This window comes from Eptatretus burgeri, chromosome 5 (assembly GCF_056783735.1).
Source record: "Eptatretus burgeri isolate ZD-2024b chromosome 5, Ebu_testis_v1, whole genome shotgun sequence".
In the NCBI taxonomy this organism is placed as follows: Eukaryota; Metazoa; Chordata; class Myxini; order Myxiniformes; family Myxinidae; genus Eptatretus; species Eptatretus burgeri.
The window spans coordinates 113,487,141-113,512,952 of NC_140965.1; the positions used below are offsets into that span (position 1 = coordinate 113,487,141).

A 25,812-nucleotide genomic window follows, 5' to 3' on the forward strand; every position below is an offset into this window, starting at 1 on the left:
TCGCCGATTCATGAGGGACAAAAAGTTATCCACCTATGATGTTATCAGTCACATGGTTTGGCAGCAATCATTAAAAAAAATAAAAACATTTAAAAATCCTCTCTTCAAGAACAGCTTGAGAAACCGAGGGGAAACTTCACTCACATGTTCCTCATGCCTTGGGGATAACGTGTTAAAAAACAATATCACATGATCAGGCAGCCATATTGGCTTGACCGAAATTCTTTTGAAAATTCTTTCTCTTGAAATGCTTCATCAAACGACGTGAAACATCAAGTTATGATGAAATAGTCATGGGTAATATAGGTTTTAAATTTCAACCTCATCAGATGCATGGTCTGGCAGCTGGAATTATTTATTATTTTGAATCTGGGTTCAGGGATTCAAATCAAACTTGGTACAAGTATGTATAATGATGGGATGTAATGTTGGCAGAGGCATATCTTGTGACGTCGCGACATTGAAGATTGCCCTTCTATATGTCACATGTGCGTTTGTTACGACGTCATAATTGCCTATCCTTGGTTGTCATATAGCCTCTCCTTGGTTGTCACTCAATTGGACCGGGTCTTGTTACCTGGCCTGTGTCGTGCCACACATGCATTTGATCACTGGCCCATTAATTATCTAAGGTAACTCAGCAACGACGTAAGAGGAGCATATCAAATGGGGAATATGCAGCAATGATAATTTTCCCCCGATATGGGGCCTGGGTAGCAGGGAGAGAACTTATTAAAATGGCAGCATCATTAGAAGTAATAGGAAACAAAAATACTGATGGCTTTGATAAGGTTAATGCCGAGGTGGTGGCATTAAGGACAATGACAATGCAAAATAGAGTGGCTTTGGACATGATTCTAGCTGAGAAAGGGGGAACTTGTGTTGTGATTGGCAAAGTGTTGTACGTATATTCCAGATAAAATTCAGAGAAAATCCATGACCTAGCAGGACACATAAGAAAGGAGGCTGCAAATTAACATGATTAGAATCCAGGATGGAAGATCGGAACATGGTTGCAGGGATTGTTTGGAGGTTGGGGTGGAACCATTCTCAGGTTGCTGCTCACAGGATTGTCTGTGTTGATTGGAATATTCATTACATTGTCTATAATCAAAGCAGCCATTATGGCTGGCTTGTGAAAGTGTGTTACAGGCTGGCATCCGAAGTCAATACCCAAGAAGCCCGAACATAAGACAAAGGATTCGTCACTCCTTGGGTGTCATTTCCCTGGTCTCGGTATATGCTCCGATTGAGGCGAGTGATCTCACCATAAAGGACGCATTCTATGCCATGCTCAAATGTGTGGTTTATCAGTGCCTTTCAGTTAAACATTTTGTGGTCTGACAAAACCAAGATGAAACTTTTTGGCCTAAATACAAAACGTTACGTTTGGTGCAAACCCAACAGAGCGCATCATCCAAAGAACACCATCCCTATTGTGAAGCATTGTGGTGGCAGCATCATGCTATCAGGATGTTTCTCATCAGTAGGGACTGAGGCACTCATTCATCAGGATGGAAGGGAAAATGGATGGAGCAAAATACAGAAAAATCTGAGAGGAAAACCTGCTGCTCCTGAGGGCACTTAAATACACTAATAATATATCATTCCCATATCGTGGTCATGTCTGGCTGCAGAGCCACCCAGTTCCGTCATTTATTACAAGTTATTAAAAAAGTTATTGCTGATGATTTTGAAGTTGATCAACAATTCTTTGGAAAAAATGAAGTGAATAAATGCTGAGGTGCTGAAAAAAAATGTGGGTAAATGCCATTTACATGAGTTTATGCAGGACTACAACACAGGAAGAGACAGAAGATGATGAATAAAAGTGATAAATCACTCTTTTTTTTAATCCACCATTGCTTACCACTTGGTTCCTTGGGAAAATTATAAATTCTGCAGATATAAGTCCAATTGGTGATTCCAATCTGGAACAAAACACTGTACCATCTTCACAAAGCTACGGTGGCCATTTTCTCTGAGAGTGTAAAACCAGGCCGTGCATTGTCATGCCAACGTGACATTGCCTCGGTGTGCTTTTGTGGTGTATCAATTTTAAAATCCGATTATTATTATTATTTTTTTGCAATGGTACGGGTGCAATATCCAAGAGAGAATGTCGCTTCCTTCAGTTTTAATCATTGCAATTGCTTCAGCTATAATTTTGCGAGGCACGATGACGTTTATCAACATTTTGAGGATGAAGAAATCGACGATTTTGCCATCTCTCGATCTGGTACTTCAGCAATTTTTTTGGTGAATTTTTCATTCTTGCGAGTTATGAAAACGTTCGAGAATAAAAAGTATGGCTTTTAAATACTTACGACTTCACCCTATTGCATCCATCCATTGGGACCATACTCTGTGTAGAGCATTGGTGCTGCCTAAGCAGTCTCATTGGCTATTGGACACAATCCTGGACGGGTCACCACTCAGACACAGGATACCAGCAAGCTGGCACTCGTTTTGCCGACCTCACCTGGTATTAGTTCAACAGCCAAGTGGGATTTCAACTCAGGATCCTAGGATCCCAAGCCCACCACTCTAACCATGAAGCCAACAGCAGGCATACTTCACTCCAGAATCGTCTTTAAGCGTATCATGTTACACACATGAGAATGGGCATCCATGTTTTCCCATGTCATCCCTATATATAGAGAGTGATCATCTATATATTACTAAAACTCCCATCTTGTATGTATGTATGTATGTAGGTATGTATGTATGTTCCTGAAATACAGCCAAAACGGTACAAGATAGCACAAAAATTTTAGGGCCACCTTACTCACCATTCTCCTGCGGTGTGCAGTATCAAGTTTCGTTCAAATCAGGCAACAAAAAAATAATTAAAAAAATCAATTCCCGATTCAGTCAAGTATTCTTCGGGAGTATTTGATCAATGTAAACAACCTCAGCGGTAGTGTTCGCTGGAGCTATCTTTTTTTTTCTTGAAATGATTTATTCAAAAAAATCTCAAACATTTAGTATAGACGGAGAACGATTTATTTTTGAGCATAAAATAAACATCGCCATTTTGATCTAATACTTCTGTGTTCATTAATAAATAAAATTGTGTTTAGAAGATAACGCACGATAATTTATTCGACTTTCTTTTCTCCATTTTTTTTTCACACTGACGCGCAATATCAAGTTTCGTTCAAATTGGGCAACGAAAAAAAACTTATTAAAAAATCAATTCCCGATTCAGTCAAGTACTCTTCGGGATTATTTGATCAATGCAAACAACCTCAACGGAATAGTTTGCTGGAGCTATCTTTTTTTTCATCTAAAATGATTTTTTTCATCAACCGCTGTCACAACGGGAACCCAACGGGTTCATGGGTCGTCTAGTATTCCATGATAATGAAATGTGAAAAAAACCAGAGATTCATATATACTGTATGTACTGTATCATGAAAATCCAAATGAATTAAACATGAAAACAAATTCCAATAAATGGAAGAATGGTTTATTATTTTAAAAATATTTACATTATTCTTTTTTTGTTTATTTATAGTGACAACAGCTCATAAGGTGGAGCATGTGTACATATCACATGCAGCACAAATAAATTAACAGACATCGGTGTACTTTTAAGATATTTAAAAAGACATGAATATAGACAAATTAACACATCAACCTGGAATCTCAGTTTGTGCAAAGAAAAGGCCAATAATTTTTTTTGTGCCTCAAAGGCCAATACAAGTGTACTTGCAGCTATGAATGCCAATACAAGTGAGGGATGCCATGACTTTTACAAGGAATGTGAAAAACATAATTTCAGAATATCTTTCAAGAGTTTAAGACCATCTGTTAAAAAAAAAATATTTTTTTGATGACATGTAGCTGATAATAAGTGGAAAATAAGAGTCGATAACTTTATCTCCTTCAAAAATGGTGGTACAACCATTAGCCCTTAAATCAAAGCCAAAATCAAAAGCAATTCCACTTGTAAAATGGCAAACACGGGACATGTACTTGCATGAATTTCATACAGTATATTTAAAAACAATGCTTAACCACATCAGTAAAATAGAAATACAAAGAATATGAAACAAACATCACCCAATGAGTGCATCCTTTGCAGCCAAACTACAGCATATTGTTTTTACTGTTAAAACCCTGCCATGCTTTGATTGTTAAATGTTGTTTGGATGGGTGCCAAGGTGGTTGCAGAAGGATTATTATGATCGGGTAGCCACCTAAAAATGAAAAAGAAAATAACACCAATCACGATGAAAATAGCAAGCACGACACATATGCAGGTTTGCTTGCGATTTGTTCTCTCTGACTTCCGCCGAACTTTTGTCGTCATCTTCTCAAACTGATCTGTCTGCAAAATAGGGACAATGTCATTGTAAACAAGACAAATAATGATAGTATGAGGTCTCTGTGTGTCTGCATGTATATATAAATGTATACCTAATATATTGCGGATTTCAGAATCCGGTCTGAAGATTGCATTCACACATCCACGTCCTCAGACAGTTATTTCCTTAAATACATGTTCAGATTAGCCCCATCCCCATGACTAATGGGATTTTAAATGTGATGTGTTGAGAAGGGTAAAGGATAGATCCCCTCTCTTATGGGAAGCTTTTTTTCTTTACGACAGACATGTTTACACACATTTCTTTCGCGAGCTCTGACGCCCGCCCTTATTTTTCCTCAGCAACATTCTTTCGCGAGCGCCAATGCCCGCTTTTTTGAGAGCGCACGGGTCATCATGGTAACCTTGCGCAAGTGGGGCGTGTTGAGCTTGGGGCGGACTGCACCCGCCGAGACGGCCCGCAGATAAAAAACGAATTGGAGGTCCGTTATGAGGCGAGAGAAAGAGGAGAGAGAAGAGAACGAGAAAAAAGCGAGAGTTGAAGCGCGTGAGGAAAGAAGCAAACCAGAGAGGAAGTGTGCAAGAGAGGAAGTGTGCAAGCCCGCAAGTGAGCAAGTGAGTGTGTGGTGCACGTGTGGGTGTCTGACCAGCACCGAGACAATTAGTCCTTCCCAGTGCTTGAGTAAGCGAGCGTGTGGTGCGCGTGTGGGTGTCTGACCAGCGCAACAATGAGACAATTCATCCTTCCCAGTGCTTCGGCAAGCGAGCGTGTGGTGCGCGTGTGGGTGTCTGACCAGCGCAACAATGGAACAGCACCTGGAACAGCACCAGGGAATCCTGTTCATCCGAAAGCGAGGCTTGCCTTTTTTTTTTCCTCTCGCGCAGCACCAGCGCGGCAACTCAAAATCTGCGCACCTTGCCCGTGACATCATGGCAGCTGTTCGCCTCCCTCGTCCCTCTTGGACGGTACCATCCGGCAGGGATTCACCCTCCTGCCAGATTCCAACCCTACACGCAGCCATGACGCCACTCTGCGCATTAAAAAAAAACAAGCCCCACGTCTCGAGGGGTTCCCCACGCGAACACATGTGCTCTGCCCGTTGGAGCTTAACACACACGATCGCGTGGAGAACCCATCCAGTCCAAATCCGTAATCCTGCCTAACCTTTGTCCGTCCGCGGGATCGGCAAATCCACCGCGTGTGTTTCCGGACCGGGCTTCACCTGCGCAGCCGCGCACGTGGCGGCCTCGTGCGTAGCACGGCCGAACCTCGCGCTCGCTGCTGGGTAAACCTGGCGCGGTGCTCAAAATAGCTATGACCGTTACTCGGCCTCTGTCCCTCTGTTGCCGTCATCTCCATTCCACGCACACACTCCTGCGTGTTACGACACTCACACATCTCGACATTCCACTCACCCCGGGAGACGCGGCTGCATGCTCACGCATGCCGACCGACATCTCCCTTACATACAGCGACCTCACACACACGGTCTCCCTCACACTCCGCCGCTCACTCACTCGTGCCATCTCCCTCGAAAACGTGGTTCCCTCACACACGGTGTGCTGGGAGGCACGCACTCCAGCACACTCGCAACCACACCACTCAGACACGGGGCCGCTTCCACACACGGGGGCGCACTCACACCTGGGGTCTCGTCCACACAGACCGGGACATTCACGCTGGGGACAATCACACCGGGGACTCGCGCCACCACAAGGGGTTCCGGGGCCTCTTTTCCCCCCAAGCACGGCGTGCACCCGTTCGCAGCACTCCTCCCCTCGACCTCGCAAAGCACGACCGAACCCACCTGGTCGTGATCAGCTTCAAGGGAGAATAGCGTCTCTCTCTGTTCCCGAAGGAGGCCATCCAGCTGCTCGCACCGGGTCCCTACACAGTCCGCCAGCTCACCCCCATTGTCCTCCACTACCTCCGTGTGTGTGTGCTCGTCTTTACCCCCGTCCGATTCACCCTCTATCTCCCGTGTCTGTACATTTTCTCTCCTTGGTCCTTTTTTTGTTTCTTCCTGGTTCCATTTTCCTTCCCATTGGAGTCGTTCTTCCTCTCTGAGCCCCATTAGCTATTCGTTCTCCCTCTGGAGTTTTTCGATTTCCGTGGACTCAAATTTTGCTCTACCCTCGAGCTGGTTAATTTCAAACTCGTATAGTTTTTGTTTTCTCTCCCACTGTTCCTCATGCTTCTCAGCCTCCAATCTCATAGTTTCTTTCAATTGGCTTCGTTCTTTTTCCTGTTTCGTTCGTTGTTCGTTCATTATCTCTGCATACCTCAACCTTGCTTTCTTTTTCAATTGTTCTTGTCTTTCTTTTTTTATTTCTTTCACCCCCTGTCCCTCATTCTCCAACCTCATAGTTTTCTTCAATTGATTGATTTCTTCTTCCTGTTTCAGTCGTTGCTCTTTCATTATCTCTGCATACCTCAACCTTGCTTTCTTTTTTAATTGTTCCTGTCTTTCTTTTTTAATTTCTTTCACTCCCTGTCCCTCATTCTCCAACCTCATAGTTTCCTTCAATTGGTTGATCTCAAATTCATGTTCTTGTTGTTTTCTATTCCACAGTTCCTCTCGTTCTTCCCTCTCCAATCTTGTTGTCTCCTTCAATTGACTGATTTCTCCTTCCTGCTTCATTCCTTGCTCCTTCACTTTCTCCTCGTACTCCGACCTATTTTTTTCTTTTGTCGTTCAGTTTCAAATTCATACTCTTTCAGTTTTCTATTCCACTGTCTTTCTTGTTCCTCATTCTGCAATCGCGTTATTTCCTTCCATTGACTGATTTCTTTCTCCTGTCTCATTCCTTGTTCTTTCAGTAGTCTTTCTTGTTCCTCATTCTTTAATCTGGCCTTTGCTTCCAGCTGTTCAATCGGTACAGTGTGGTTCCTGAACGTTTCATTCTCCGTTCTCGTTCTTTCCTCTCTCAACATCCTCAGCTCGTTTTGTCACTCAGAAGCTTACTTTTCCAATTCCTTTCTCATCTCCGCACACTCCAACCTTGCTTTGGCTTCCAACTGTTTGATCTGTACAGTGTAGTTCCTCAACGTTTCATTCTCTGCTGTCGTTCTTTCTTCTTTCAACGTCCTCAGCTCGTCTCGTAATTCCCTCTCTTTGGCTTCGTGTTTCAGTATCTCAGAAGCTTTTTTCCATTTTTCCTTCCTTTCTTCATCCCTTTTCCCCTCCATCTCATCATACGCCAACCTTGCTTCTTCTTCCAATTGTTCCCTATCTTCCTGTTCTCTTTTTACCTCTTCTTCTAGTCTTCTTCTGTCCCGAACGCCTTGTTCTTCCTCACACTTTAGTTGCTTTAACTTTTTTCCCATTCTTCTTCCATGTGCTTTCTATCCCTGGAGTTACTAATTCGCTCCTCCTCCATTCTCTCGCTCATCTCGCTCGTACCTTGTTCCCATTTATGGATCCTCAATTCTATTTCCCCCACTTTTCCCTCCAGTTCCTTGGCCTGTCTTAACTTCTCCAATAGTTCTATCTTTAATTGTTTTACTTCCAGCTCGTGTTTTTTTTCTTTTTCGAGCTCGGTCCTCCATTCTTCCTTTAATTCTTCCCAAAGCCCGCCGATGTCCGCCTGCCTCGCCTGCCATGCCCACGTGGTTTGAAACGGCTGTTGGGAGCGCTCGCCTCGTGTTGCGCCATTCGCCGCGCCATAAATAGCCGCTCACTCCATGCTGCGCTGAGGTGCGATCGCGCCGCCATTATGCGACTCAGCCTGCCGATAAAGTCCGTGCTCAGAATATGGGGTTGAGCTTCCCCAGAAAGAAACATCCCGGGCCATGAATCCTACATTACTACACATATATGTGGTGTCGTGGCCGAGGTGCGAACAGGCAGACACGAGCCGGAGGGTAACACAACTCCGCTTTATTGCCTCGAGCGAGAGGGTAGGCATAGGATGCACGTAACTCCGCTTTAGTACACACTCAATGCACCCTTCAGGCACACGACCTATAAGACACTGCTAATGATACCACATGCTGCTAACTGGTGCTACAAGTCCCCAGGGGGTGCGAACAGCTATATGCATTGCAGACACGTGACAACTATCACAACTCCTCCACAATGCTCCATGCCAATACACCACACGATACATTTCTACCTCCGGCACCCGGTCGCCTTGAGACTCCATCTTATTTCTCGTAAGAGATTAAATTTAAATTGCTCGTAATTTGGAGGGAATCAGGGGTCGCTCCACTCACCCCTGGTCCGATCCCCGTGAATTTAGCTTGGAGATGGGAGAGTTTGTTTCCCGCTCGTTGACACCAGTGTTGCGAATTCTGGCCCGCCCGGCGTGCGATCGGCCACGTAACTCGAATGGCGGCCACCTCGCCCACCGGAACGGACAATTCAGCCATGACCCTCCGAGAACTATCGCCCGGAGCCAGTCATGGGTGGGGGTTTAACCTCACCACGATCGTGCCAATTGCCCACCCGCGCAGGATAGGGTTGTTCGCCAAATTCGACCTACCTAAGTATCTGCGCGAGTGGTCGACCGGACGATCGTACCACCCACAGGCCGACTCCGGACACGAACCGCTTAAGCGGTTCGTTCTGTATTACAGGGATAACCGAGCGGAGTGATCGTTGGCCTTGATGGTTCCGATTAATTACCGGGTGTTTTAAACCCACTACGAACTCCTTATGTGATGCAAGATGGAACTTTCAATGGAGGAAAGGATGAAGCGAAACGGGGGAACAATTGGACAAGCACATTTAATGCACGACACACGGAAGCACGTATTTATAGCAAAAGAATAATGCAACAAAAGAAAATGCAAAGTTAAAACCGAATAAAAGCATGGGTTTATTTACATGCACGGAAACACTTACACAGTTCTACTTGTCCGACAGCGCCACACACGCACATTTACACAAAAAGCAAAGAAAAGAAAAGTAGTAACTTCCCTGCGCACGTCGAGTCCTCCTCCTGCGACCTCAGCTCCCAGCTCCTCCGGCATGGTCGGTGAGCTCGTGCCTCGCGCGGCACGTGTTGGCAGCTCGACGCCATGGACGGGGTTTCCGGCGCTATCTCAGCGCGGATAAAGGGGGGGGGGACCGTTGATGCTCGGTGTTGGGAGAGGGGAATGGCAGACGCTCCATCCCGCCAGCGGGGTCTCGGGACCGCACCGACAGAAGACCTTGGCACCGCCAGAAGACCAGACCAGACCACCAGCCAGGACAAACGACGAGACCAGCTCCAGGACGAAGAGGAAGAGACGAACGGCGAAACCAGCTCCAGGACGAAGAGGAAGAGACGAACGGCGAGACCAGCTCCAGGACGAAGAGGAAGAGACGAACGGCGAGACCAGCTCCAGGACGAAGAGGAAGAGACGAACGGCGAGACTAGCTCCAGGACGAAGAGGAAGAGGAAGCGCGCCCCGCCCGTGTCCGTCCTTTATGGAACGGGGCTCTGCCCTTCGCAGCGCGGGGCTCTGCCCTTCGCTCCGCCCCGTTTTTGGCTCCGCCTCTCCTCTAGCCCTTTCGAGAAGCTCCTCGAAAAGGGGCGTTTTCTCCTCACGGCCGCCTCACACCCCGTATCCACCAATCGCCAGCGAGCTCTCGCAGCCTCTCCCGTCAGCCCCCGGAGCCACAAAAAAGGCGGGGAAACTTGCGCGCCGTTGTAGGCCTTTCACGGGGCCTTCGGTTGAAGCCTTCGCACGGTCCAAAATAACGATAGAACAGAAAAACGGCGAACTCAAAGAATTGCAGCCCGATAAATCACATATATTACCTCTATACAACAGGTTTGGGCTAACTACAAATGAACTTATCGATATATCTCACCTGAGGACCCTTTATTGTGTAATGCGAATTTCCACAACCGTAACAATATATATATATATATATATATATATATATATATATATATATATATATATATATATATATAAATCCAGTTCGTTTATGGACTACATACTGTATGTACAGTATGTATGTGCCAACAGATTGCCTTCACCCCATTGGCTTAACAGCTCGCCTGAATTTGCAGAAAATCAAAATCATGAGCTGCCATTTGGTGAAGCAGCATAGATGGCAGGCTTTAGGCCTGGGTGTCAGGCCATGGCCTATTGCTATTGTAATGATCCCAGGTATATAACCACGATGTATTATATATTGTTACCGTTGTGGTGGTAGATGGAGGAATTTAATCGGAAATTTAGGATTGAATAGAGTTGTTTGGTCTGTGGACGTGTAGGAGACATCTTGATGTAATTAAGTGGGGAAACTGTGAGCTTAAGTGTTACTTGTCACCACACAGGGGATGGTGTGGTCTTAATTATCTCGGGAGCGAGAATAACTTTTCCCAGTATGTGTTTGCCCACCTGTAACCTATTCTTATGATTTTGCATTTATAAGCGAGCCAAACGTGCGGAGCAGGCAGAAGTCCCACCTCCAAGGCTGACGATTGATGGGCGCGACGTGAGATGCATGAAGAGGAAGAGGGCGTGGGGGGCAGCATATCAAATAAGACAGAGAGTGGAGAGCATGAAGAGGAATGGTTGAGTGTGGAGTGAGGGACACATGCGGTCAAGAAAGAACGTAGCTAGAAGATGGCCTGTAAGAAAAGGACTTTACGGTTGGCTTTCCTTCGATGCATGAATAAGACGTCCGATTCTTGTATTCATGTTGAGGCGATTTGGTTCGCGTGAAGCAAGAAGCTGGCTTTTGGCTCTTGCTTGGGTCATGAGGAATGGACCCCGAGCCTTGTGTATGTCAAATAGCGGGTCGGTGAGGACGATTGACGTACAAAGCAGTTGCATGGGGACTCTGAACCTTGGTGTTGAATACCACTCACAAATTGCCTGACGTACATTTGTTCCCGCTGCGAGATAGAAGTTTGGCACCATTTTGCGCAAGTCTACATGTGAAAATAGAAGCGCCTCAATTCCAAGTTCCACAAAGACCATCTCTGGGCCAAGCTCAGTACCAGAGTGAAGGAGAGGTTTTCATTTATTTTGTTTCCCCCTGTCTTTATTTAAGTCTGTGTGTGTAGGAGCCTCGACTTGGAGTTTAATTTACCTGACGTACATATAATTATTACATTTATTAGTGTCCAATGTAAATATTTGTCTATTTGCATTAAATGTGTTCATTTTAAGAAGCTGCATCGGTATATTTGTTGTGGGGTTCAAGGAGAGACGCCCTTGTGCTGTCCTGGTGCAACGCTTAACTGTTTTCCTGCGCGCATTAATCTCCAAGAGTTTCGGCTGTAAGCCTCCAAGGGAGAGGTTCAGCTGTCCGCGGCTGGCGGTGTTAACCGCCCATCACCACAAATTGCATCAGGGAAAATCAACCTTGGCCACCAGCCCCACGACAATATGCACATAAGCAGTACGCATGTTTTTGCTTCATGTACAGTGGTTAGGTTATATTAGGTTAGGTACGGGTGCATGTGCCGTAACAGCACGTCGCTGCATCCACTTTCCGTCGTTACTCCAGGGGCCCTGTCTGGCCATCCCCCAGGCAGATGCCTGGCCCATCCCCATCTCCTTGAGTTGCCGATCAACGTGCTGCAACCACGAGGCACACGGTTGTCCCATTGGCCTTCTCCACTCACGAGGCTCCCTCAAAATAAATGAATATATTGATCATTTTATTTTCTGATCCAGTTCCGTTATCAGTTAAAAGCTAGATGTTGTGGTATTTTAATAAGCATTAGTAAATGCCTATACATGAATGAGTAAAATTGATCCTTGCATGTTATAAGTTTCGTTTAGCATGGATCGGTAAATTGTCATGTAAACGGCTTGATGTAATGAGCTAATTTTGATTGTAGATGGCAGTATTTTATTGTAAACTGCCTGGTGAGATACGTGAAGGTGCTGGAACGTTCTTAGATGAAACTTCCAGTTTGGACTAGAATCACATTTGCTGGAAGGCACGGAATTGTTCTGTGTTACTATATAAACCCGCGAGAGGGAGGTGTAGAGAGATGGGTGACATGTGACGAGCTGTGTGTGTTCGATCGTATTCATGCTCGATTCAACTCCGATGAGTGAACAAGGTGTTAATGAATGCACAGAGCGGTTGTTAATGCATGGAGCCGATTAATCTGCATGATTCAAACTCATTAAGATTGTGTTAGATCGGGAAAGAATTCCTTTGAGTCTTGAAACAACTCAATGTGGGAATCGGAGTTGGGCATTGTATGTAATGGTGAACCTCCTCATTTGACTTTGTATCTGTTAATTTGAAATACAAGTTTCAAAAACGTTATGCTGTTGATGAGCTCACTGTAACGCCACTGAGAAGTCACTGACCCCTGCTGACAAGGATTAATTTGTTTGATAGCTGACCTGCATGCTCCTTCATAACCTTGGATTGCAGTTGTTGGAGAACGTGCTGGGTTCAGCACCACAAATACCATACGTACACTCTCCCTCTCTATCGGGTGCAGCCTGTGGCTGCTGGTTGCATCATTGGTTGGGACGCGGCTATGCAGCTGATGCAGTGTCCCCCTGACCAGTACACTGGTGCTCATTTTGCTGACCTCGGAAGGATGACAGGCTGAGTCAACCTCCTGGTGTAATTAATTCAGTGGCCAACGGGGCTTGAACTCAGGACCCTAGGATCCCAAGCCGCCACCCTAACTACAAAGCCAACACCAGGCTACATACGTACACTAAAGGGAAGGAAAACCCTAAGGTGCGTGTATCACCCCCTGACGTCCGGACTATAATTCACGGACTGGTGTTTGGGTGTTTGTTTGTGGGTTTGTCACGCTACTCCTCATACAGTTCAGGCCCAATGAAATCCAGACTTGCTACATAGGATCAGCATGACCCCAATTAATGTATAGGCGTGTTTATATCTTTGCCGGTGAGCTTGGGGGGAGGGCGGGGTGAGGGAGGTGCGCAAGTTTTCCATGTAAATGTGTATCGTGTAGCACCGCCTCCAGGTGGGGGAGGGTATTACAAGTCTCCACCATTTACAGGACAGTATTCCTGTCCCCACGTTTTCCAGTGCAGTGAGGTGTTTTGAATTATAAGCAGAAGGTAAGTTTTTGCTTCAGACATGTAACCCGGGTTATTTATTTTTCCTATACAGAGCTGTCACTTGCTTATACACCGCACAAATAAAGGTATGCTTCAGAAGAACGTGTTGCATGCTTGGAACAAGATCGCCTGTAGGGTGGGTACTCTGCTAGTTTAAGCAATTCGTCCTATCACCGACCCAACTCATCCACCAAGTTTTGTCATAAATCCATCCACAACATTTTGATACCTTCCTCAGACAGACAGACAGACAGACAGACAGACAGACAGAGACAGACAAACAGGGGTGAAAACATAACCTCTGTCCACCTTCCGTGGTGTAGGTAATAATTCAACCATTAAAAACTCAGAACTATTCGAAAGCGTGGAGCCCACATTACAAATGCAATACCTCTTGTATTGGAATATAAGTTTCCACTGAGGGTATACTCAAAGAATACAACCACATACATTAACTCGTAACAGCCGTACAGTTCATTAAATGGTATGAAATAACTGAGAAACAGCTTGAACATGCACAAGACCCTACGAAGTGTGTAAATTTTAGCTCTCATACGAGCCTCGACAGTGTATACAAAGTGTATATATATATATATATATATATATATATATATATATAAAATAAAAATAAAGAACTCACTGAGGTCTCCAGGTTTTCACTTTTCATCAGCAAGTTTTCCAGATTATTTTCTCTCTGCAACACTTTTTCCACATTTTTTGCCATTATGTCCTTCAATTCTTCTGCTTGCATAGTCACCATTTGGAAAGTTTCTTCACCTTTCCTGTTCTCCTGAAAAACAAGGTACACCAAAGCAAAATGGAATAAAAAAGTAGCAAAATATATTTTTTATTTTGTGTCCTCTGTGTCCTCCACTGGCCCTCATTCTTCCCCACATTCCTAATTTTCCCAAATCTCCCACTATTTTGTCACTAATCTCTGCTGCTGGTGTGTTTGCACCCCCCCTCTCCGATTGTTCCTTTTGTTCTGTTACACCCTGATCCATTTCATTTTCTCGCTCCTCCACGAGCCTCAACATTGTACAAAAAAAGAGGCCGGTTGGACGTGCTCGTCCAGCCATTAGGCCTTGTTGCATGCCTCAAGCCATGGGAGGAACAGGTATAAACACTCAATAACAGGTGCGAATAAATGAAATAATCCACCCTCAAAGCACAACATCAAGGCCAGCCCGCATGGAATTCCAAACTTATTGCAAAAGCAACGACATGCTCTCCGCAATCACTATGCGAGAGCATTTTTATTTTATAGTATGCAAAGTCAGGCTGGTGGAAGAGCTAGACCACTCAACAGGATGCAACAGAACAAAATAAATTGTAGAGCAAGGGAGGTGGAGGATGGGGGTGGGGTGACACTAACAGCGGGGTTGAAGGATAAAATATGTCTTTCACAAAGAACAGGAGGTTGTCAACCACTCTCAAACCAAAGTGCAATTTCCTGTGCTTACCAGCCCAAGGGAAGAAGAAGAAGAAAAGGAAGAAGAAGAAGAAGAAGAAGAAGAAGAAGAAGAAGAAGAAGAAGAAGAAGAAGAAGAAGAAGAAGAAGAAGAAGAAGAAGAAGAAGAAGAAGAAGAAGAAGAAGAAGAAGAAGAAGAAGAAGAAGAAGAAGAAGAAGAAGAAGAAGAAGAAGAAGAAGAAGAAGAAGAAGAAGAAGAAGAAGAAGAAGAAGAAGAAGAAGAAGAAGAAGAAGAAGAAGAAGAAGAAGAAGAAGAAGAAGAAGAAGAAGAAGAAGAAGAAGAAGAAGAAGAAGAAGAAGAAGAAGAAGAAGAAGAAGAAGAAGAAGAAGAAGAAGAAGAAGAAGAAGAAGAAGAAGAAGAAGAAGAAGAAGAAGAAGAAGAAGAAGAAGAAGAAGAAGAAGAAGAAGAAGAAGAAGAAGAAGAAGAAGAAGAAGAAGAAGAAGAAGAAGAAGAAGAAGAAGAAGAAGAAGAAGAAGAAGAAGAAGAAGAAGAAGAAGAAGAAGAAGAAGAAGAAGAAGAAGAAGAAGAAGAAGAAGAAGAAGAAGAAGAAGAAGAAGAAGAAGAAGAAGAAGAAGAAGAAGAAGAAGAAGAAGAAGAAGAAGAAGAAGAAGAAGAAGAAGAAGAAGAAGAAGAAGAAGAAGAAGAAGAAGAAGAAGAAGAAGAAGAAGAAGAAGAAGAAGAAGAAGAAGAAGAAGAAGAAGAAGAAGAAGAAGAAGAAGAAGAAGAAGAAGAAGAAGAAGAAGAAGAAGAAGAAGAAGAAGAAGAAGAAGAAGAAGAAGAAGAAGAAGAAGAAGAAGAAGAAGAAGAAGAAGAAGAAGAAGAAGAAGAAGAAGAAGAAGAAGAAGAAGAAGAAGAAGAAGAAGAAGAAGAAGAAGAAGAAGAAGAAGAAGAAGAAGAAGAAGAAGAAGAAGAAGAAGAAGAAGAAGAAGAAGAAGAAGAAGAAGAAGAAGAAGAAGAAGAAGAAGAAGAAGAAGAAGAAGAAGAAGAAGAAGAAGAAGAAGAAGAAGAAGAAGAAGAAGAAGAAGAAGAAGAAGAAGAAGAAGAAGAAGAAGAAGAAGAAGAAGAAGAAGAAGAAGAAGAAGAAGAAGAAGAAGAAGAAGAAGAAGAAGAAGAAGAAGAAGAAGAAGAAGAAGAAGAAGAAGAAGAAGAAGAAGAAGAAGAAGAAGAAGAAGAAGAAGAAGAAGAAGAAGAAGAAGAAGAAGAAGAAGAAGAAGAAGAAGAAGAAGAAGAAGAAGAAGAAAAGAAGAAGAAGAAGAAGAAGAAGAAGAAAAAAAAATATTCATACCCCTTGACTTTTGTCACATTTTGTTGTGTTACAGCCTGAATTTAACCGATCTGAATTTTTACTTCTTCTTGAATTTATTGATCTGAATTGAATTCTTTAAATTTAATTGAATTCTTCTTGATCTGAACTGAATTTAACCGATTTAACCTGAATGTCACCGATCTGCACAAGATACACCATAATGACAAAGTAAAAACATGTTTTTAGAAATATTTACAAATTATTTAGAAATGAAAAGCTGAAATGTCTTGTGTCAATAATAAGTATTCAACCCCATGAGTCAATACTTTGTGGAGGCGCCTTTGGCAGCGATTACAGCTTCGAGTCTTCTTGGGTATGTCTGTATCAGCTTTGCACATCGGCATTTGGGGATTTTCTCACATTCACCAATTGCCAGATTTTTCACCCAAGATGTATATCGTCATTGTCAGTTTATGGTGAATAAAGATTGTATACAAGTATTTTCACCAAAGCTTTGTATATTGTTGGTGAGGATATTAAATTCCTCATATAATGGTATAAATATTATGCACCAGTGATAAATATAATGGCCACAAATAACTTTTAAATTGTGATAAAAAAAATGTGTCCAGAGGAGTCTGCAGGAGAACGCAGAGGCACTGCTTCCCATTGGGGGAGGGAGAGGTTGGTGCTGGAAAACCCAGGATGGACATGTCTAAGTGGCAGTATATTAGATGGATGAACAACCCGCACCTCAAGCTGTACTGGAGCTACTGGCTTGTCCTTGTCCCAAAAGGTTCAAGCTTCCCAAGTGTGTATCCACGGCCAGTGGCCTGAAGTGCACTGACATGTGCAAACTCAGTATCTGTGACAATGAGCGAACATCTGTCGAGAGTGATGACAGTTCTGCAGAAGATGAGCCCTGTGACATTGAGGATGATGACCTCTGAGGCATTCCTTCAATTATATGTACAACAATTTGCATGACTATGCTCCACACATAATATATGATTTGTAATTTGAGTTCACAAGAACTACGTTGTCTTGCGCACCTTGACTTGTGTCTATTCATGTATTTTGTTGAAAAGATATATTACTGTACAAACAGATAAGTACTGAAATCAGGATAAATGTCACTTTCACATGAACATATATAACCATACAATCAATGCTTCTGCAAGAAATAGTGTAAACGGAATGTTTCCACCGTATGTCTTCAAATTTTAATTTCATCGAAAAGGAGTTTGTGTATTTATCTATTGCAATAAGATTTTCTGGCATAAATTAATAAAATAATAATAATTTTTTACTTTTTAAACAAAATAAGTGTTATAATGGGGGTTATTTACACCTCGTGTGGATGTACACAAATTAATTTGGTCATTTTCTGGAAATATCCGAGTCACAGCACAAATGGAGCATAATGATGTGGTTGGAATTACCACCATTGTGTATCATATGGTAACTAACTAGTCCAAAGAGTCATTGAGTCACCAAACTTGAATCAATATTGCCAAGAGCGTCGCATTCCAATTTCAGTCATAAAAAAACATGTTGAGAATCATAATTTGAGCGTCATTGTATAAAATGGGGGACACATGCAGTGCCTTCAGAAAGTATTTACACCCCTCAACTCTTGTCACATTTTGTTGTGTTGCAGTCTGAATTTAAAATGGATTAAATTTAAATTTTTTGTCACTGATCGACACAAAATACCCCATAATGACAAAGTGAAAACATGTTTTTAGAAATTTTTATAAATTAATTTAAAATTAAAAGCTGAAATGTCTTGCGTTAATAAGTATTCAACCCCCTCTGTATGCTTGCGGTCATTGTCCCTGTGGTGTCCATCTTGTATACCCCATGTACCCCACCCTATACTTCTCCCATCCACAGATCTCCTAATGTCTCTGTTCCCCACTGATTTGTGGTTCCCTCTCCCATCCCCTCGTCTCCTGCTTCCTTTATTATACGTTCTGTGTGTTAGCTCTCATGAGAGCCTCGATATTGCACACAAAAAATAAAAATAAAAAACTGAAAAAAAGCACCTTTGTCAGTGATTACATATTTGAGTCTTCTGAGGTTTGTCTGTATCAGCTTTGCACATCTGGATTTGGGGATTTTCTCCCATTCTTCCTTGCAGATTTGCTCAAGCTCTGTCAAGTTGAATGGCGAGTGTCAGTGAACAGAAATCTTCAAGTCTTTCCACAGATTCACAATGGGATTCAAGTCTTGGCTTTGGCTGAGCCACTCAAGGACTTTCACATTCTTGTTCTGAAGCCATTCCCATGTTGCTTTGGCTGTATGCTTGGGGTCATTGTCCTGTTGAAATGTGAATCTTTGCCCCAGTCTCAGGTCTTTTGCACTCTGAAGCAGGTTTTCCTCAAGGTTTTGCCTGTATTTGGCTACATTAATTGTTCCCTCTATCCTCACAAGTCTCCCAGTCCCCACTGCTGTAAAGCATCCCCAAAGCATGATGCTGCCATCACCATGCCTCATGGTGGGGATGGTGTTCGCTTTCCACCAGATGTAGCGCTTTGCAATCAGGCAAAAGAGTTCTATTTTCGTCTCATCACACCACACAATACCTTGCCTCATGCTCTCAGAATCTTTCACGTGCCTTTTTGCAAACTCCAGGCGTGCAGTCATGTTCATATTTCTCGGGATGGCTTCCGTCTGGTCACTCTCCCAAAAAGCCAAGATGTGTGAAGTGCTGCAAAGATTGTTGTCTTTCCAGCAGGTTGTACTATCTTAGGCAAGGAACTCCGAAGTTTTTTAAAATATATATAATATTGTTATGGATTTTAGAATCCGGTCTGATGAATGCATCCACACATCCAGGTCCTCAGACAGTTATTTCCTTCAAAGCATGTTCAGATTAGCCCCATCCCCATGTCTAATGGGATCTTAAATGTGATCCGTTGAGAAAGGTAAAGGATAGATCCCCTCTCTTATGGGAAGCTTTTTTCTTTACGACAGACATGTTTACACACATTTCTTTCGCAAGCTCTGAAGCCCGCCCTCATTTTTTCCTCAGCAACATTCTTTCGCGAGTTCCGACACCCGCCTTTTTTTGAGAGCGCACGGGTCGTCATAGTAACCGTGCCTCAGTGGGGCGGGATGAGCTTGGGGCAGACGGCACCCGTGGAGACGGGCCGGAGATATAAAAACGAGTGAGAGAAAGCGTGAGGTATGTTCTGAGATATAAAAAAGTGAGGAAAGAGCAAAAGAGGGACGTTCTGTGAGGAGAAACGTTCTGAGATATAAAAAGTGAGGCAAGCGCGAAAGAGGGACGTTCTGAAGAGAAAGAGATATGTTCTGGAGAGGAAAAGCGAAAGGAGAGAGGAAAAAGCAAAGGGCGAGAGAAGTGACCAAGAAGCGGGTGTCTGACCAAGGCCGACGAGACAATTCGCCCTTCCCAGAGCTTCGGCAAGCGAGTGTGTGGTGCGCGTGTGGGTGTGAGCAGCACCGCCAACAAGTGAGGCATGGGTCGATCACCAACAACACCAGGGTCTAAACCCGCGACGGACGATCTCGGTGCCCTCCAGACATCGACTGGCGTTCAAGGCTGCCCCGCGAGAAGCTGTACGACAAAGCTGGGTGCTGGCGACGGACGTGACACGCACACACGCATTTCAGAACGTTTTCGCTTCACGGACGAATTTCTGGTGAGCGAGACGATTCTTTCCCCTTCCCTCCCCCTGAATGATCTGCTGGGTACCCGTCTGTGTTTAGCTGTCAGTCAACTCCCGATAAGCATCTGCTCTTTGTCTCTTTCCTGGCATTTTGATTGATTTTGCTTTGAAATTCATTCTTTATTTACTCAGCAAATAAAAGGTTCTTTTCATTCATTTATTTTATTATTGATAAATTATTTGTCGATTTCCAACCTGTCCGTGTTTATCCTTTCCTTCCATTGGTCTAGCATTGTCCGAACTGAGATAGACTGGGAGGTAATTACCACAGATTTGACCAAAAAATCGTCGGCACGCACCAGCGGTTAAAACACTCGGCCGCCCTAATTAAAATCTCATCAGATAATATTAATGCTTTGCGGAGTGCATGCTCCCCGCCCAGGTAACCACGTGACCTCTAGTTAAACGGAATAATTAGACGGTGGACACTGGAACTCGTGGTTGACTGGGTGGCGTTCGTGGTTTTAAAACAACCCACCGTACCGCAACGTTAATTGTGAGCGGTGGCCCCAGGTCCGGCTCTACGGAGGACAACCGGGGATTCCAGCACTCTGTATCCCCCTGAGTGACAAGCTGATGTCTCGGTACAAGGATACATTGTCAAGGATCATATGAGAGCTAACACACAATGGACAACAAGGGGGGCATGACGCAAGAGGGGCAGGAGAGGGAAGGACAAAACAGTGGGGAACACAAACATAAGGAGGTCTATGAAGGGAGAGACATGGGGTAGAGAATACGGGGTAAACAAGATTCTTGTGATTACGGGGATACGGGGAAGTGATTCTTGATTTTGGCAGTTTTACCAGAAGGAGGTTGCTGGTGGACCTTGAGCGCCCTGCAGAATTATGGGGGGACAGATATGGAATATGGAATTATCGCAGATATGGAATTATCGCAGACAGAGCGGAGGGGGGGGGGGCGAGACCGGAGAGGAGACAGTAGACAATAGAAAGACCACCGACCTGCCTGTGGTGTGAGAGTGATAGGCCCAAATTCTCAGCCTCACCGCGGGAGATGCCAATCATCCAAAATGCCTTCTTTTCCACAGCGTGAGACCGAGAAAGGTGAGAGGCAGGAGCACCAGCCCAGAAGGGAGAGCAGTACTCCATCAGGCTGCAGACAAAAGCTTTGTATGTGGTCAGGCGCTCAGGTGTGCCAAGGAAGGACTTTGCATGTCAGAGGATGCTCAGTCGGCGACTGGCTTTGGAGGCCAATTTGAAAATGTGGCTTTCCCAAGAAAGATCATGGCAGATAGTGAGACCCAGAAGCTTGAATGAAAGGACTTCTTCAAGAGGAATGTTGAGAAAGTCGGTGGGGGGAGGGGGCAGGGGTGTTCCAGATTGTCCTTTCAGAGAGACATAGTGAGAGTGTGAGATTTGTCCGGATTGAAAGACATGTTCCACGTGTTGGACCAGTTTGTGATTTTATCTAGATCTGTACAGAGCGATGAAGCTGCTGCTTGCTGATCTGAGAGATGACAGATGTTACGGTAGAGGGTCGAGTCATCAGCAGAGAGATAAAGAGGATTTTCCAGAGAGTTGGAAAGATCATTGATGAAAACCAGAAAAAGCACAAGGCCCAGAACACTGCCTTGAGGAACTCCAGCCTGGACAGGAAGAGGAGATGAGAGAACTCCATTTTGGGCCACACGTTGACTGCGACAGGAGATGAAGTCTGCGAGCCATAAGTGGAGATGTCCTTGAATACCATAGGAAGAGAGTTTGGTAAGCAGGGCAGAGTACCAGACCGTATCGAAAGCACGCAATAGGTTGAGGGATATGGCTTTAATGACATGTTTGGCATTGAGTTCCCCCGTCCATTGTTTGGAGAGCAGAAGCAGCATATCCAGGGTAGAGTGACCTGGTCTGAAACCAAATTGATGATCAGAAATCAAGCCATTGGAGAAGAGGAAGGATTTAATGTCTGAAGTGATGATGGATTCCATGACCTTGCTGATGATTGGGAGAAGGCCGATTGGTCTGTCGTTGCAGGGATCTGTTTTTGCACCTTTTTATGCAGAGCAGTAATGTTTGCTGATTCCCAAGCAGAAGGCAGATGACCTTGAGAGGGTGAGAGGGTGAGAGGGTGAGAGGGTGAGAGATAGAGATAGAGATAGAGATAGAGATAGAGATAGAGATAGAGATAGAGAGAGAAGCAGAGCACGTTTTTAGGACATGTAGGCTGATGCCATCTGAACCGGTTGCAGAATCTGAGTCGAGGTTTGACAGCAAGCTCTCTACCTTGTCGGGAGAAAAGGATACAGAGTGCCGGAACAGCTGGGTGCAACTGGGTAAGGTGGGTGCAGAAAGTGATGGGTTTGGACACAATATTTAGAAGCAAACACGGAGTTTACGCATTCAGCCTTTTCACGTGCAGTGCCAACAGTGTGGCCATTTGAGGTAAGGGAGGGGATGGAGGGGAAACATACACTAGAAACAGATTTAACTCGACGCCACCAGGATTTGGAGGAGGGAGAGAGGTTTGAGAGTTCAAACTTGAGATTCGAAATATGTTATTTTCTTGCTCTCCTGAGGGGAGATACACACTTGTTCCAAGCGTTATGGAAGGAACTGAGATTACCCTCAGTTGGATTTGTTTTCCATGAGGCAAAGACAAGTTGTTTCAGGACAACTGCGTCGCCACACGCTTCAGTGTACCACGGGGGGGGGGGGGAGAGGGTAGGACCACTGAAGACGAGAGGGGATAAGTTTGTGAATGGTCATTGGGTTCTTGGTCACCTCCTTGACTAAGGTCTCTCTTGCCCGGTTGCTTAGTTTCGTCAGATGCCCAGCTCTACGAAGAGTCTGGGGAGTTCCCTTTGCTTTCCATTTCCTTATGAAGGAGCTCACAGTGCTCTTTGGAACTTTCAACACTCTAGAAATTGTTTTATACCCTTCCCCAGATCCATGCCTCCTCACAATTATCTCACTGAGTTCTATGGACAGTTCCTTGGACTTCAAGGTTGAGGTTTTGCTCTGGCATGCACTGCAAACTGTGGTACCTTATATAGAAAGATATTGTTGCAGACCCGGGGGTCAAGGGCGAGAAGACCACGAGGAGGAAGCTACCTCGGCTTCCCACCAGACTCTCTGGAATTGCAGGCCGTCACACACGAATTACTTTGTGACGCGGCGGGTCGCTAATCGACCGTGAACGCCGATAACTCGACCATGTGACTTAGGGTCCTCCGTCTAATAAATACCATTTACCTAATTGTCACATGATCTAATTAACGGGAGACACGCTCTTGGTATGCCTTGTTCAAACCAGATCACTTTACCGGATCAGTTGCAGCCGAGCACAACTGCCCAACAACATACCGGCTAGAAAAACAGATCGTTGGGGGATAACGTCCCAGCTAGGCTGGAATACGAACCATGCTGGACCAATGAAGGAAAAGATGAAAACGAGGTGGGAACATTTCTTCACAAGCATTCATTTCCAATCAAGCGAGGAAAGGTATGTGGCACAGTAAATTGGATTTATTATTATGTACAGAAGGGATGGCAAGGAATTCGTGGGGTGCGACAAAAGGCAAGCAATTTACAAAAGCAGACACAGCGCAGACTTATCCCGTTATCACTTCTACAATCTTAACTTATGCTTCGACAGGTGCCATCACACACACACACACACACACACACACACACACACACACACACACACACACACACACACACACACACACACACACACACACACACACACACCCGAGGAAGATTAGATAGCCAGAAAGAAGGAGAGAATATGAGTATAAACGGCCTCCCAATACTTGGCACGGTCGGACGACCAATACAACCCAGTAGACTTAGGGGAGAGGTAGGGGGGAGAAATACTGGTGTCTAAGGTGTGGGAGTGAGAGGTGTGGTGGAATGCAATATGGGGGGGGGGTGCGATGTCGTGCCAGAGGAAAATGTGATTGTGAGTCAGTAATGATGCTCTTTTGTGCGTCCGAAGGGGATGAGATAGAAGGGTGGAAAGAGAGAGAGGGAGGAGAGTAGATGCGTAAGTCAACAGATCCTTAACCTAGTCATGCATGGGTTTGCTCGTGTAGCGTGTACCTCCGTGGGATGCTCCGCTTGAGCGTTCCCACCTCAAGAGTTGGCGTAATTATCTCCGGCTTAGTCACTTTGCTGGGGCTCGTGGCAACGTGCGCTTCGCATTGGTCCTCCGGAATAAGCACTTCTCAGTCACACACCAACTGTGAGTGAAGAGTCAGCGAAGGGCAGAGGCAACGAGGAGCAGCCAACGCAGAGCTGAGACGAGCAGAGAAGAAGGTAGCAAAGAAAAGAGGCGAAGAGGAGGTTGAGTGGCTCCGCACTCCTCCTTTTATGAGCCCCGGGCGAAGGGTGGGGTGATGACCCGAAGCCACGTGCTGTGACCCGAATGCCACTTCTCTATTGGGCCACAGCGGCCCTATCTACGCCCTGCCAGGCTCCTGGGGCCGGAAGCAGTCTCATTCGTACATCCGGCATGAAGCGGCCTTGACTCAACATCGTGGAAAGTCGGCAAACTGGCCCTGAACGTGATTCAAGTGCAGTTTGAATGCCGGAGAGCAATGCACACCCACCACTGATGCCTCCTCCCCTCTCATGAGCCAAAATGCACACCCGGGCTCCATATCAAACTCGCGGATCACCTTTCCCATGACCCCTCCTTGCCGCCCGTCTTGCCTGGTTCTGGTGACTGGACAAGGGTCATATCAATCCCGCCTGCTCACCCGGGACATTCCCGGCGAGATGCGGTTGGTACTATTAACGTCCGTTGCTCATCCCACTTATCACGCGGTTCGAGTACAGCCTCAGTCGTGCAGCACACCTCTGTTTAGTGGTGAATTGTAGCGATGCAGAGGTACGAGGGAGTGCGGAAATATTTTTCCTGTGTGCGGGAGGTGTTGGTGGTCAAAGTGGTGATGTTTTGGTGAGTGACGTGGTGAGCAAGGTGAGATTCCGTTGGAAATTGGTGCGCAGATTTGAATGAAACGGCGCGTCATGCGCGTACTGCATAATGTGTTTGTGCTTATGTTGATTCTCAGCCATGGGAGGCTGCGTGGTATGTTTGCGATTCATATTGTGGTGTGTTTGCTTGCTTGCTTGATTTGTACCATGGCTAAAAGGAAAGGGTTGGAATGAAAATCAGAATAGAAGATAGAGATATAGTTAATAGACCGAGCTATAAGACCCACGCAACGCACTTCATCCCGTTAACCCAACAGCCATGAAGGGAATGTCTAACTGCACGAAGGCTGACAAAATAACTGCCTGGGGATCACTGTATGTTGAGAGACATTGCCCTAGAAGCATGCTGTTTTGTAGGACCGCAACAATATGTTTCTTTCTAAATCATGTGCAATCAATTGATTTGGCCACAGGTGGACTCCAATCAAGTTGTAGAGATATCTCAAGGATGATCAAAGGAAATTGGATGCACCTGAATGAAATTTGGAGTGTCATAGCAAAGGGGTTGAATACCTATTGATGCAAGACATTTCAACTTTTCATTTCTCATTAATTTGTAAAAGTTTCTAAAAACATGTTTTCACTTTGTCATTATGGGCTTTTTGTGGAGATCAGTGACAAATAGTTTATAAGCTAATCCATTTTAAATTCGGCCTGTAACACAACAAAATGTGAAAAATGTCGAGGGGTTTTAATACTTTCTGAAGGCAATATGTAGGTATATGAAAGTAGATTTTCTGATTGTGTTGATCATGAATTGATGTGGATTATGCTGAGATAAATTTAGATGTTGGAGCATTTAATATGTATGATAAGAAGCCTGTATACGATAGAATAATCCACAGTAAGAACAGAGTATGGAGAGACAGAAAGGTTTGGAATTGGAAAAGGGGTCAGACAGCCGTTCATTCTCTCCTCTTACTTGTTCAATCTGTGTAGTGAGTACATCATGAGGAAATCAAACATGGATGACATAGAGGCTGATGTCAGGATTAGAGAAAGATGAATCAACAAAATAAGGTTTGCTGGTGATACCACTCTGTTGGCAGAAAATAAAGAGGGCTTGATGAAGCTGCTGCAGACAGTGAAGAA

General features: G+C 44.6%; 1 long non-coding RNA gene across 1 annotated transcript in view; it reads right to left on the reverse strand.

The window, feature by feature from the left end:
• Positions 1–3,450: 3,450 nt before the first annotated feature.
• Positions 3,451–25,812, reverse strand: part of LOC147027186 (uncharacterized) — a 35,550-nt gene continuing 13,188 nt past the window's right edge. The window contains exons 2-3 of the long non-coding RNA XR_015058724.1: positions 13,987–14,136; positions 3,451–4,336 (exon numbers count right to left, since the gene is read on the reverse strand). This is a non-coding gene — a long non-coding RNA (uncharacterized LOC147027186). The remainder of the gene's footprint in view (positions 4,337–13,986; positions 14,137–25,812) is intronic.